Source organism: Stenella coeruleoalba (assembly GCF_951394435.1).
Source record: "Stenella coeruleoalba genome assembly, chromosome: 8".
NCBI classification, from domain to species: Eukaryota; Metazoa; Chordata; class Mammalia; order Artiodactyla; family Delphinidae; genus Stenella; species Stenella coeruleoalba.
The window spans coordinates 41,892,781-41,908,555 of NC_137154.1; the positions used below are offsets into that span (position 1 = coordinate 41,892,781).

The 15,775-nt window shown below is 36.7% G+C and overlaps 1 protein-coding gene and 1 pseudogene across 4 annotated transcripts in view; one reads left to right on the forward strand and one right to left on the reverse strand.

The window, feature by feature from the left end:
- FAR1 (fatty acyl-CoA reductase 1) overlaps nt 1–15,775 on the reverse strand; it is a 74,095-nt gene that overhangs the window by 52,280 nt on the left and 6,040 nt on the right. The gene's annotated exons all lie outside the window — the stretch shown is intronic.
- On the forward strand, nt 10,114–10,683 carry LOC307190240 (small ribosomal subunit protein eS24-like; annotated as a pseudogene). Its single transcript has one exon. The product of its transcript is annotated as a small ribosomal subunit protein eS24-like (transcript).

The window sequence follows — 15,775 nt, forward strand, 5'->3', positions numbered from 1 at the left end:
TCCTTCCAGAGCATGCTGTTTAGGTTCCTACTGTATGATTCTACTTACACAGGAAAATATCTAAAGCTCCTATCAGCTGTTAAAAAGTAGCTGCAGCACTGCAGTAATGAGAAAAGCAGCAATATTATTCCATGTGCCAGGGCAGAGAAGCTGTGAAACATGATTCATATTTATTTTCACTGTTCTTGAGATGCCTCAGGATACACCACCTAGCAGTGGCAGCTGGGTATTTTCTTCAAAAAGTGCCTTATCCTATGGTTCAATAGTTAAAGAGGCAGAAATCTTTCAGAAGACCAGCAAAATGGTGGGTACCAAATATCACAATTACTTTAGAGGCTTTCTTGCTAAAGTGGGTTTTCCTAGTGGGTTTTATATTATGCACATAAACTTACATTAAGAGAACATATTATAAAGCTACTTAAACTAAGATACCTTCACTTGCTAGTGGCTGAGGTCCAGGCTCTGCCACTTTGAAGCCATGAGATCCTAAGATAAACCTACTACTCTTAACCTGTTTCCTTATCTATAAAAGGAGAACATGCAGGCTCATGGGCAAAAAGAGCCTGGAATGGATGTAAATGGAGAAACCACAGATAATTCTAAGATAGCACTCACCCAATCAATATAAACTGCACCCTTGTAACATAATTGTAGTCTCTTAATATATGTCCTAAAATTAATGGAAAGCCAATCATGTTGTCTCATTACTTTCAGAAACCTAGTTAAGATAAATAATTAGAGACAAGTTCCTTCTCTCATTTTCAACTTTTTAAAAAAGAGTTCTTTATACTGTGTATAAAGTGGATGACTGGTGAGAGTCTGCTGGGTGGTACAGGGAGCTCTACTCAGTGTTCTGTGGTGACCTAGATGGGAGGAAAATCCAAAAAAGAGTGGATATGTGTAAAAACCTAAAAATATAAACTTAAATTTTTAAAAAAGAGTTCTTTAAATAGACAAAGCAATCAAAGTGAGAGACTGGGGTATTACAGTAACATGAAAACGACAAAAATCTGCCAAAAAAAGCAGCTCTTTAGTGCCAAGAAATGGGAATTCCTTTGCCTATATTACCGCTAAAAACAACTCAAATTAATTAAAACTTTTAATATACTGTCAAGTAGTTGTTTCAGAAACTTGCTAAGCAGAAAGACAAATGCGAACAAAGTACATGGAGATTAGGATATGGTGAGAGGAACGAGGTGGGTCCATGGGCTTGAAGCAAAGCTTTACAGAAGTCATTAGTGATGAGAAAAATAAATAATAAAAGGAAGACAGGAAAAGGAGCGATTAAGCACAAAAAACTACATCTCTCATGCTTTCCAATACAATTTCCTACAAGTCTTCTTAATAATTTTTCTTGCCTAAGGTCACTCAGCACCTATATATAGACAGAGGCAAATTTAAACCAGTATCTTCTAACTAAATTCCACATTTATAGAGAGTATAAGAAGTTTCCACTTGTCCTACAGTGAGGTAAAGGCATCAACTCATGGGTAAGGAGTGAGTGCATAACACTGAAAGAGAAGTTGCAGGAAAGTGAAGAGGCTGGAACAGATGGTCTTCCTTTCCATTTCTAAAGTTGTATGATTCACTATAAGAGGAAATGGACAGTATCTTTACTACAGGGTCTTCTTGGCATATAACAGTCAAGAACCTGCTCCACAGAAAATTTTAGCATATGAAATAAGGCAAATTCTGGCTGAAAAATCCTTAAAACTCCACATCATTTCACAGTAAAAGCTGATGGGCCAATTAAGCAACACAGTTTAGAAATGAGACTATTAACTGGTTCAGGTAGACTCTTAAACAATTAAAGCTCAAGAGCAATTAGACTTTACCAGTATTTCCCTGAAGGCCATTTCCAGAGGCACCCAACAAAGAGAATGAGAAAGGAAAAGGTCTGTTGCCAAACTTAGAACTCGACTCACAAGAACACCAAAGCGGACTTAATTATTGCCACTATCAGTTTGAATAAAAAGACATCATTCTCAGGTTAAGAAATACACACTTATCGAAGGTTAGTGGATTTATTTCCAACTCTACTCTACCCGACCCACTGAAAGACCTTTTCTAAACAGAACTATTTATTGGAAGACTAGAAACAAAAAACTCAAGGCAGTAAAGGTAATAAGATAAGGTAAATTTATTGGAAGACTAGAAACAAAAAACTCAAGGCAGTAAAGGTAATAAGATAAGGTAAAGACAAGAAGCTCTGAGAGCTTCTTAAGGTCTTGCTTAAGATTAATAACAAAATTCAAACATGTTTCTATAAATATCTATACCAATATATGCAAATATCTGTACCAATATATATACTATGTATCACACTTACCTACCTTTGAAAAACAGTGAGTTCTGTGTAAGGGAGTATGGGATCAGAATTTACACCCCAAAGCTTATCACTAATAGCACATGGGTTACTTTGAGCTGAAGGAACTGAGATTCAACAGATGCAGAAAGAATTCTTCTCAGAGCTTCCCTCATCTGATTAAAAGCAGAAACTTCCAAGAAATGAGGGCTGCCATAATGAGGACTCTCTGGGTGAGTTTTATGGCCATGAAGAAGATGGAATGTTAGCAACCAATACCTTCTATTAGTTTTCCCACATATTTACCTTCCCACAATTTATTGCCCCTAGAAGCCCAAACTCCTTTTCCTTTGTCTAGTCACTTCTCCATAATTTATAACCCTTTGTTAATATGGTATATAAGCTCTCAAGTCTAACCATCTTTCTTTGGGTTTTCACTTTTCTGTGAAGCCTTTACGCACATTTTAAAAATATACATATGCCTTTTCTATTAATGTCTTTTGTCAGTTTAATTTGCAGGCATCAGTCATAGAACATAAAAGGATAGAAGAAAAGTCTTCCTCCCTTACATAAGCTATTAAGAAATTAAGTCTCTAGTGAAGCCATTTTCAGTACTCTATTGAATCCGGCCCTGTTATAAACTGCTTCCTGATAAACAAGGTAGGCCCCCTTTGTGGAAACAAGCCTTTCAGATAACCCAATGCCATGATGTAGTGGGGACCTTTGGGCTCTGAGTCTAGCAGGGCTGGGCTGGAATCCAGGCTCATTCATTTATCTTGGGGGTGAGCTTACTTATCTGTTTGTTTCTGTAGTTTCCTCATTTCTAAAACATATAGACAGCATATACATCCCCACCCCTTCACTTCATAGCATCTGTGTAAGGATTAAGGCTGGGCACATAATTACATTTCCTTATTCATCTTCCCCATACTTCTTTGGCAGTGATTTCTCTGTGGTCCCTCAGCAGTCAGTCTGATCTGTAATATTTCAGTCTAAAAAACTTTAATTATCTTTTTTTATGGAAATAATCATTTAGTTATGAGTGTAATTTTTAGACTAGGAAAAAATTTTTATTACCAAAGTAAAAATAATAGCTACTTTATCTCTGGACTGTATACTGTTACAGTCACATGCACATATACCCATTTTTTTAATTCTGGGAAGGAAATTAATGATTTTAGGAGAAGTAGGTTTAAACCAAACCTCTGAGGACTAAAGAAGGAAAGAGGTGGTTCAACTTATACTGATATGAAACACAGCATTCATGATTAACTTTAAAAGCCAAGATGTAATATTCTGTATGATATACCACCTTTTATGGAAAAGGAATGAAAAAATGAATGCGTATGTTTATAAACACACAGATTTTTCTGGCAAAAAAGCCAGAAAACTGGTAATAATGGTTGCCTCTGGGAGGGAGAACTGGATAACTAGGGAACAGAAATGACGGGCATTTGCTTTTCACTATACACACTATATATCCTTTTGCACAATTTAAAATTATGTACAAAGTGCATGTGTTATATATTTTAAACTACTGGTGCAGAAAGAAACATACAGGTAGAGCCTGTAAATAGAAAAATCAGAAGGTACCAAAAAAAATTTGAAAGCGTATATTTTCCCATCAATTAGCCAGTCTATACTATCTTTTGTCCTCTAACAATTTACAAACTCACTTTCATCTATGAGAAAAAAAGTACGAAAAATCTTTTCTAAAGTGAAAAATAAAAGATGAGCATTGTGTTAAGAAAAAAAGTGTAATATCTTTCTTCTGCTAATCTTTATTACTTGAGTTTTTATTTCATTTCTTTATTAGATGGCAAACCTACTAGATTAAAAACCAGATGATGTTTTAACTATGAAACTGTTGTTTAACAAGACTTTAGCAGGCTGGATTTCCTAAATGGAATGTGAGAAATTCTTCCCCCGTCTGGATAATGTTGATCTTTGGATCAGATACCACTCTCTCCCATCTCCTGAGAGGACCCCTACGCTCACCATGTTCACCAAGGAGTCAAGTACACAGAATTACCAAACACAGTTCTGAGGTGAAGTTCTGCAGTGAGACTGGCTCTACCTATATGTTTCTTTCTGCACCAGTATTTATTGAACATACAGTAAAAACTGACAAAAGGTAATTGTAAGAACTCTTAGTTCCTTGTTTTAGCTGCTATAAATTTAGGGAAACTAAGCACTGAACATGAAAATCTCTAGACAATGTCTAAACATTCATTCCAGCTTCCTATAAATTTCCACCTACAGCTACACCTTAAAGTAGGATCTACTTAGTTGTCTTCCTCTTACAAAGTGACTCCTCTGTGCCTCTAGCATGTAAACAAACCCAAAGTAAATAACCTACCAATGGAGACAGTGGGGAGAGCAAAGAGACAAAGAATAAGCTATTTCATCTATCTTTTTATTGAGAGTCACTGATTGACTCCCAATCAGGGGCAATTCTGTGTTTAACACAGACACATCCAATGCTGTTTTGTCTCATAATCCTACTACACCTCTAAGCTGGAGGACCACTTGGCAGGAGTACTGGAGGAAATTCAAGCAGCAGTAGATAGAATGCTGAGCTAAATGGTCTTTTAATATCCCTTAGATTCCATGGCTGAAGAAGTAAAATAAATAAAAGAATTTCAAATATCCTTAAAAGAGGGGGAATTAATTCCAAAATATTCGAAACCAAGAGTTGGCAAAGGTTTCTGTAAAGGGTCAAGTAGTAAATATTTTCAGCTTGTGGGCCATACAATCTTAGTAGCAACTACTCCATTCTGCCATTTGGGGCACAAAATCAGCCATGAACAGTAAGTAAACAAATGGGCATGGCTCTGTCTCAATAAAACTTTATTCACAAAGACAGGAAAACCGTTTGCAGGTCACAGTTTGCCAACCCCTGTTCTAAATAAAGATTCTGAATATTCCACATTCAGAAAAATGAACTACTAAGAAAAGCATCAATGGGAAACCAGCACAGTCTAAATATCCATTGCCTATGATTTCACTATTACTAGAGTTACTATGCATATCACTCTAAAATGGACAGTAAATAATTGATATAATATTTTCAAAACAAAAACAATAAATGAATGACAGGCTTCAGAAACACAGATATGTGAGAGACTAAACACAACACAAAGACATGATCTTTAGCCTTTTTCAAGGTGTACCTAAAAATACGTATTTTTAAAAAGAGAGCCCATTAAGATAAGATGTTCAGGGGTGAAGCTTGGGCGATATTATTTTGGAGAAAAGGGTACAAGTGAAGAAGAGCACAGAATATAATCCTGTCGCAGACTCAGAAACCCTAGACCGCTACCATGTTCAAAAAAATCTTGATATAATAATCAAAAAATAACACAGAATTTAAAGAGGTCAAGAGTTAACCCAACACTGTTGCAGGATACAAAGCTTTGTTTATATACTGTGTACAGGTCTAAAACTACATAGATTATTCTTTTCTACATGAATGTATAACGTTACTTATAATTTTATGTAGCCAAAGGTTATAATACATGGCTAAGGGAACGGGAATGGAAGCAGAAAAGAGACTACGCACATGGTAAATATCACAGAATTATGAAAATTCCCCAAAAAGCTGCACTGAGCTACAATGACCATGAGGGGATTCCATATACATTACTTCTGCTTCCTCATTATTTTTCCTTTTCGTTTGCTTTTCCACTAAAAGGGAAATAGAAATTAGGTATCTGTAACTGATGGGAATTAATAACTCTCTAATCCAGAAGTTCATGAACAGGCTTGGGGGGTGGCGGGGAAATCCAAGAACGTGTTAAAGTTTCATGCAAAATATTGTTTTGAGTGTGTTTATGTGTGTGTGTACAAGTGTGCACTCCCGTGCATATATCTGTACATTTTTTCTAGAGGAAAAATCCACTGTTCTTATCAGATTCTCAAAAGGGTCAATGAGCGTAAACAGTAAAAAACTACTATCAAATTTTATGTGTAGTATGTATGTATCCTAGAGAGAAAGGGGACCTAAACTGCAGAGAATAGAGCTTCATGGTCACTGATTAAAAACCCCATTCACATCTAATCTGGAGTAAAAATGTTTAAATGGTTAACACATAATTATATCAATCTCCCTTGAAGCCTGTTATGGATTGAACTGTGTTCCCCCTAAAAAGATATGTTGAAATCCTAATCCCTAGGACTTCAGAATGTGACCTTATTTGGAAATGGGGTTGTTGAAGGTGTAATTAGTTAAGGTAAATGATATAACACTGGAGCAGAATGGGTCTCTAATCCAACATCACTGGTGTCCTTATAAGAGGAGAGGCATGTAAAGACATAGATATACACAGGGAGAACTCCACCTGACAACAAAAGCAGAGACTGGAATTACACAGCTACAAGCCAAGGAATATCAAAATTGCTAAGAAAAAACTAGGAAGAGGCAAGGAAGAATTCCCTCACAGGTTTCGGACAGAGCATGGATTTTGGGCTTCTAACCTCCAGAACTGTGAGACAATAAATATCTGTTGTTTTAAGCCACCCAGTTTGTAGTACTTTGTTACAGCAGCCCTAGGAAACTAAGAGAAGGCCAAATACCATAGTAACTAAAATTAAGGTACAGAGCAAAAGGCCTTCTAAAGATGATCATATGCTCTCATGACATAATAAACATATCATGGACACTTTCCAACAAACATGACAGTTTCAATTACCAAAATACATTCTACTAAATAGTTAAGGATGGAATGGCTTTTCCAAATGGGTACAGGAAAGAATGATAGAAAAAAAGCTTTATATATCAAAGGTAAAGACCAAAATAAAGTTAATGTTCAGATCCCAGAACAAATCATTGCGGTATATCACTAACTGTACATCTGTACACCGACAAATCTCAGTATATAGTAGCAGATTCAGGGAAAGTAGTGTTCTGATTATCTATTGCTATGTAACAAAATCACTCTAAAACAACATCTTAAAGCAACAATAATCATTTTTATTCTCTCTCATAGTTTCTGAGAGTTAGGAATTTGGGAATGGCTCAAATAAGCAGTTTTAGCTGAACAGTTCTAGCTCCTATCTTAGAGCCTCTTCACGTGGTCTGTCCACATGAGGCAGTCTGGGTTTCCTTATAGCATGGAAATCTCAGGCTATACTGATGAAAAGCTATTGAAGACTTCAAGACCAGTATTTTGGTGAGCTGGATGGAAGCTCACCTTTTCTGACCTCACCTTATTGCTCACAAGTGATTCACAAGAACACCCAAATTCAAGGGAAGGGAACATAACTCCACCTCAGGATGAGAGAATGGTCAAGGTCACAAGAACATGTGAGAAGGGACACATTGTTACAACTACTTTTAGAAAATACAATCTGCCACAAAGAATATGGTAAAGTAACTGCTCATTACTCCTGAGATGGTCAACCATTTGAAACTGTCCCATAGGTTAACAGAAACTGATGACTAAAAGAAATTCTTGAGCTTGTCTTACAGAACAGCAGCTAAGGGAACAGCTTATTAAAAACCCCCCTGATTGTAATATGCTTTCACTGATCAAGCTCATCTTAATTATTTCTTTTGGCTCCTTAACCACCACCTATAGATAACACCTCTGTCGTATGGGTCCCTACAGTATTGGGGGCTTATGCTGTTTTCCAGAAACTTGGAGTCAGCTCTTATCCAGTTCAAGCCAGCTAAGATTTTTGGTTGGGACCACTGACCCTAAAACTGGGCCTGCAAAGGTGTCCAATAAATGACCTTTTGACATCAGAGGACTCAAAACTCCACCCTCAGATCATGCTAAGTGCCTCCATTTTTGAACATGCATCTCAAGAAGAAGCATGTAACTCAGATATGCCTGCAAAGAACACCAATTACCTCACCTTTTCCCTACCTCCAATCACCTTTCCCCATGCCTAATATCACCCTGCTTCTTTATCCCATAAATATTTCAAACCCCTTGACTTCAGGGAGGCAGATCTGAGATCTGCTCTCCTGTCTCCTGTCTCCTCACTTGGCTGTCTCCTGAATAAACCCTTTCTCTGCTGCAAACCTCGGTGTCTCAGCGTTTGGCTTGCTGCACATCAGGCAAACAAACCTGGTTCGGTAACCCATTTAATCCATGTTCAAGTTACCCAAAATGCCTTAAAAAAAAATGGCCCCATGGGCCTCATACTTCTAAGTACAGATGATCCTTGAACAACACAGGTTTAAACTACATGGGTGTACTTATGCACAGATTTTTTTCAACAAATGCATATTACAGCATTATACAACCTGCAGTTGGTTGAACCTGAGGAGGCAGAACCACAGATACAGAGAGCCAACTGTAAAATTACACACAGATTTTTTTGACTTCTAGGAAGACTGGCACCCATAACTTCCACTGCTGCTCCAGGGTCAACTGATTTTGCCCACCAAATAATCTCATTCACTGAATAAAAATTTCACTTTCCCATATTCACTTAATTGTGAACTTATAACCAGTAGATTTCCACTTGGAGTTGACATACTTGCAGCCAAAAACAAGCCAACTCATTTTAGTTAGACTATTAAGAGGCCTCATATTATAGGTAAGCATATATTTTCTTCTAAAATTTTTGATAGACTCTCATCTGGAGGCATATCGGGAACCACTGGTATAGCGTCTTTTTACTATATTTTAATAACTCTAGAATATTTAGTGTTTTGATTAAGACAACATAAAAGAAAACCTCTGCAAGTGAACTGTAAACAACAAAAGAAGGATTAAAAAATGCAAACTCAAAATGTACAAGTTGATAAGAATAGTGGGTTCCTTTTTCTTTTCAAAAATTAAGGCTTACAAAGCATTTTTCAACAAACAAAAGAATAACTCTAGCATCTTGGTTTTCAATAAAAGATGCTAGTGTCCAACCCTGTTGTAAGCACCCATTGAAGTGAATATAATGGCCACTCTGTTTGCCTACACAGACATTGATATGCCAATATTTAACTCTCTATATCCAATCTTCCCCAATTTCTACGACACATCTTGGTAAGGAATCTCAGTAGGTTCGTTAGTTCTTAGGGCACTACACAACTATTTTGTATACTGATGTTACTCCGTAAGCATGGCACTTTGGCAAGTTAAAATGCCTCTAAAACCTCATTATCCTGGAAAATATTAAACGTTAAGAAAAATCAGACTCAGAATTCCTTTGAGTGATGTAAAAATCAAACACAAAAACATCCTTAAAAGTCAAGTTCTACTTCATCAGAGAGGAAATGTCAATTCTACAGCATTAAAATTATTTGCTGACAAGAAAACTTAAATTTTTTAGCAATACCCATTTTTCTTTGTTTCTGTCCTCGAGGCTTGTATACCAGTAGGGTAACTTCTCTACTGTAAAGCCTACAGAAGAAGGGCTGTGCTCTTGTTAACACAGTTTGGTAATAAACAGTTCCACAGCTTGCAAAAACATGTATCCAATTCCATTCTGGGAGAAAACAATCTTAAAAAAGTAACCTCCAAAAGTCATACATGATTTTCTTTAGATCAACTATTGTGCTACAGATGCCTTACCTTAATAAAAATGTTTTCATGTTAAATATTGTAATTTTTATCCTAACACTTTCAGACTCAAAAAAGTGAAATACAATACACAAAGGCATACTAGTATTTTAAGTGTATTAGCAAAGATAAGGCTTCTTAAACTTCTCCAATACAACACAGAAATCGAAATATCCCATTTTGCTGAAAAACTCATTAAAGTTGTGCATCTGATTCCATAATATACCTAAGAATTAATATAAAAATATTTCACTCTTTTCTTCTCTGGCTGCTTGAAGATCAGCAACCATCATAAATGACACAGTAGCTCTCCAGACCAGGAAGTTCATGACCAACCAACTACTTTAGCAGAAACAATTGGTCGACATCCTTCACCCTGGGAAGGCAAAAGTAGCTTAGAGAGATATTCAGGAAAAACTAGCCAAAATGTACAAGACCACACCAGATGTCATCTTTGGATGTGGATTCAGAATCCATTTTGGCAGTGGCAAGACAACTGGCTTTGGCAGGATTTACGATTCGTTGGACTACAGAAAGAAAAATGAACCCTAACACAGACATGCAAGACATGGCCTGCATTAAGAAAAACACCTCAAGGAAACAGCAAAAGGAACGAAGAACAGAATGAAGAAAGTCAAGAGGACTGCAAAGGCCAATGTTGGTGCTGGGAAAAAGTGAGCTGTAGATTGGACAACAGAAGGAGTAAAGACTCTGCAGTGATTGTATCTGTGGTGACTGTGCAGATTTTTCATGAGACGATTAATAAACTAAGAACTTTTACGTGAAAATATATACACATTTCAAATTACTCAGCAAAATTGATTTTAACATGAAAATGTTCCATGTATACCGCGAACATTACATGTAGACGTACACATACAAGTTTACCCAAAAAATTGACTCAGGCAGATTACTAATCATGTATCTTGTGTGGTCTGATTTAAAACTACCAAAGCCTATTCATGAAGATTAGTAACTTTAAGAACAAGTTGTTAGAATCAGGTATTTCACTGGTTACAGAAGTAGACTTTGTTTGAAAGCTGTTTATACTCAGTCTGATTATTATAGCAAATAACCTGCAACTCTTAACTACGGAAAAGTGCTTTGAAGTTCCTGCTGTATGCTGTTATTTCCTCTCCATTTCTCTTGTGTCACTTTCTTATGAAGCCTTCTGAATCTGTTCCCAAGGCTGAACCTAAAAACAGGCTCTAGTCCACCAAGGCAGCATTTTCCAAATTGTGGTAAATGGGGCTGCGATGCTGTACATTTTATCCCCAACCAGGAGAGCTACAAAGTGCATTAGCATATCAAAGACCTACAAAATGTACTGAGGTAAAGAAACTCCTAGACCTCTTTTTTTAATTTAATTTTTTTTTATACAGCAGGTTCTTATTAGTTATCCATGTTACACATATTAGTGTATACATGTCAATCCCAATCGCCCAATTCATCACACATACCCCACCCCCCCCCCGCCGCTTTCCCCCCTTGGTGTCCATACGTTTGTTCTCTACATCTATGTCTCAATTTCTGCCCTGCAAACCGGTTCATCTGACCTCTTTTTAAGGCTGGGCTTTCACCAATTTCCCAACACCGCTAGGGAAACAATGCTCCTGAAAAGCTCATTATTGCCACATCAGCCTTCTAAGGTAATGACTATACAAACATGGACCAAACCTCCCATGGTCTACAAATGATTTAGAAAGCATGACCTTCCATTGATCCACAAGGCTACTTATGAATAAACTATAAAGCCAGTTATTAAGAGTTGCAAATATGAGTATGTTATTAGAATGTACCGAAAACTTCAGTTTGTATACAATTAATAACTCTGCTTGCTGCAACTCACAATGCTCCAAATATGCACACTCAAAACTGGAATTCTGTAATTTTCAAGAGGAGCAATCAATCATTGTCAGTGAAACTGGTCATGGTTTTCAATTATCATTATTCTTACTTCTAATTAAGTTGAGCTTAATTATTATCATTTTAGTTGTTTTATTAAACCAGGAGAATGTGTTATATAATTCCATCACTAGAATTTGAGACCTACAGTTTTCTAACTAGTCTAGACTTTAAGATAAGTATATTTTTTGTGATTCAAATAGGAACCATCCATTTCCCTAACTGCTGAAGAAAGTCCCTCTCTCCCCCAAAATGCTTATACCTTGACAATTTAGTTGTTATTACTCCACTAGAAAATGGGAATTACTGAGCTAAAGAATGACCCAGCTAAAGGGCCGGGATTAAAAGAGCTGGAGGGTCACCGTTCTAAAGGTCTTTACCCCAGCTATAGGCGCAGGTCTTCTCCCTGGTCACCAGGTCCACACCAACCAAATGTGGCATTAGGACTTGGAATCAGAGCCCTTCGTGGAAGTAATAGAAACTTCTCTGAACTTGAATGTCAATGATCCCTCCAGTCTCTAGTTTTGAGGAGGAAGCTTCCAGGAATCTCTTTAAACAACTGAATCCCATAACAAAGCCTCTTCTCAAAAATCTTCCTGGTCTAGCTTTAAAACCTTGCCAGGTTCTTATGTAAAGCTTGCAACAAACAAAATGCTGTCAAGCAGAGAAAGGTACAGAAAACAGGAGGGAAGTGTTTGATGACTTTGTGGATTCTTAGAATCTCTTTCCAGCTCTGAAACTGACTTAACGCATCTAAGAAGCCCAGCGAATTCTTAGTCAATTTATCAATTGAGAATCAAAGTCACAATGCTAAAAACTCTGTCAAGATATTTCCTTCTCCAGAAACTGAGATCCAGAACAAAAAGACAGCCAAGATAAATAAGAGCAACAGACTACACTGTTGTGACTGCCACTAACCACGTGACCTTGGGCAAGTCAATTAATTGCTCTGATCAGTCATAAAATTCACTGAAGGGGAGGCTAAATCACTGATGGATAAATCCTCTTCTAGCTCTCAAAGTCTATGTATTACTGTATATTAGAATAAGCTTATTTCCTAGTAATACATTAGATACTCAGAAAATTATTAACTCCAATGGGTCACAAGGTTATCACTTTAAAGCCATACACCTAATATTCACTGATCTTCAAACAACCTATGCTCTGCTCTGCAGTCAAATGTCTCATTTAGCAGCTAACTGATCTGTTCCTATCTCCTAAGGATTCTGCTTATGCTAATAACCATTATTACGATTATATTTTAGGTACAATCCACAAATTTTTAAAACCCCATACTTCTCACCTCACACTGGTCAGAATGGCCATCATCAAAAAAAAAATCCTCAAACAATAAATGCTGAAGAGAGTGTGGAGAAAAGGGAACCCTCTTGCACTGTTGGTGGGAATGTAAATTGATACACCCACTATGAAGAACAGTATGGAGGTTCCTTAAAAAACTAAAAATAGAACTACCATACGACCCAGCAATCCTACTACTGGGCATATACCCTGATAAAACCATAATTCAAAGAGTCATGTACCACAATGTTCACTGCAGCTCTATTTACAATAGCCAGGACATGGAAGCAACCTAAGTGTCCACTGACAAATGGATAAAGAAGATGTGGCACATATATACAATGGAATATTACTCAGCCATAAAAAGAAACGAAATTGAGTTATTTGTAGTGAGGTAGATGGACCTAGAGTCTGTCATACAGAATGAAGTAAGTCAAAAAGAGAAAAACAAATACCGTATGCTAACACATATATATGGAATCTAAAAAAAAAAAAAAAGGTTCTGATGAACCCAGGGGCAGGACAGGAATAAAGATGCAGATGTAGAGAATGGACTTGAGGACACGAGGAGGGGGAAGGGTAAGCTGGGACAAAGTGAAAGAGTAGCACTGACACATATACACTACCAAATGTAAAATCGATAGCTAGTGGGAAGCAGGCGCATCGCAAGGGGAGATCAGCTCAGTGCTTTGTGACCACCTACAGGGGTGGGATAGGGAGGGTGGGAGGCAGACGCAAGAGGGAGGGGATATGGGGATATATGCATACATATAGCTGATTCATTTTGTTATACAGCAGAAACTAACACACCATTGTAAAGCAATTATACTCCAATAAAGATGTTAAAAAAAAACCATACTTCTAAGAAATATATTTAGGCCCATCCTTCAAACTAGATGGACAATAAACACTTATGATCTCAGGGCTCTACAGAGAATCAATCCTCTGTCAGACCAATACATGTTTCTAAGCCTCTGTGTATCATATCTAGGAGTTGTTTTAACACAAATGTGAACCTCAAAATACTTTAACAGATCCTTTCCTCCACAGATCTTAACTATTTAAGGGCAAGAGAGGTCAAAGAAGATTTTCCTTTACCTCTGAAAAAGTGGTATTTATGTATTTATTCATTCTTAAATCATATTCTACTTCATCTTAATTCAGGATGGATAGAAGCCATTATATAAAGTTCCATACACTTATTCCAAAATCTTTGGTAAAATCATTCCTACATATTCAAACTGGCTACAGCTTGTTTTCCCCCAAGAATGCAATTAAGAATTGGTCTTTTAAAAAATTAGGCATTGCATAATGAATTTTATAATTTCACTCAATAATGAAAAACACTTGTTTGACTCAAAATTCCTTCAATGACCACTGCTAAGAATGCAGGTGTCGAAGGATCACTGATAGTTGAGAAAATTTTGCAAAGTTCTTCAGAAGTTGGTTATGACGCTATGCTTGGAGATTTTGTGAATATGGTGGAAAAAGGAATCACTGATCCAACTAAGGTTGTAAGAAGTGCCTTACTGGATGCTGCTGGAGTGGCCTCTCTGTTAACTACAGTAGAAGTCGTAGTCACAGAAATTCCTAAAGAAGAGAAGGATCCTGGAATGGGCGGAATGGGTGGGATGGGAGGTGGGATGGGAGGTGGCATGTCCTAATTCCTAGAATAGTGCTTTACCATCATTAATGAGATGTGAAAGGAAGCTCAAGGCAGCGTTCCTCACCAATAACTTTAAGAGAGGTCAGTTGAAGGAGATGACTGAAGAAAAGGCTGGCTGATGTTTAAGAAAATCACTATAACCATCAGTTACTGGTTTCAGTTGACAACACAGAATGGTTTACTGCTGTCATTGTCCATACCTACAGATAATTTATTTTGTATTTTTGAATAAAGACATTTGCACATTCCTGGTAAATGAGTATAAGAGCCATGTACCAATATACTGCTTTCAACTTAAATCACTGAAGCATTTTTACTACTATTCTATTAAAATCAGGATTTTAGTGATTGCCATCAACAGATGAGAAGCTAAGAAGCAGCCTTTCTGTGGAGAGTAAGACTAATTGTGTACAGAGTAGAGCAATATCCAATTATGTGACAACGTTTGTGTAATAAAAATTGTTTAAAGTTAAAAAAACCAAAAACACTTATATGTAGAAGGTGAAAAGCACAAAGAAATAAATAAAGTTGAATTTTAGCAGTATGCTATCTGCCTATACATTAAAGAATGGATTATTAAACCAGAATCTGTAAACCTTCAAAGATATCTGAATGGGTTTTGAAAGGCTTATTATTAGCCTCCTGAAATTATTAGAAAAACTAAGTGTATATGTATATTTTTTCTGAGGAGAAGAGATAGCACAAAGCTCTGAGATGCTCAAAGAAGTTTATGACCTTTGACTAAGACTCTGCATCATGGGATATATTTTAAGATTTTAATTCTCAGTTAATAGTTCAAAGTTTTTAAGTCAATACTCCAAAATAATAAGATATAGTGGTAAGAATTCCTTACATTCAAGAAGGATTACTCATGTGGCTGCCATGCCAACACTTTTGGCAAAAATTCCATAAAGAACAAGAATGATCTAGACTAGATATCTCAAAGCAATCTTAAAACTGTCAAACAGTTAAAACTTAAACACATGCACACACACACTCCACCAATGTCATTTCCCATTTAGAATCTCTAATACTGGCATATGATCTTACGTTGCTACATTCTGTTTTATACATGTATATTCAGTCTCTCCA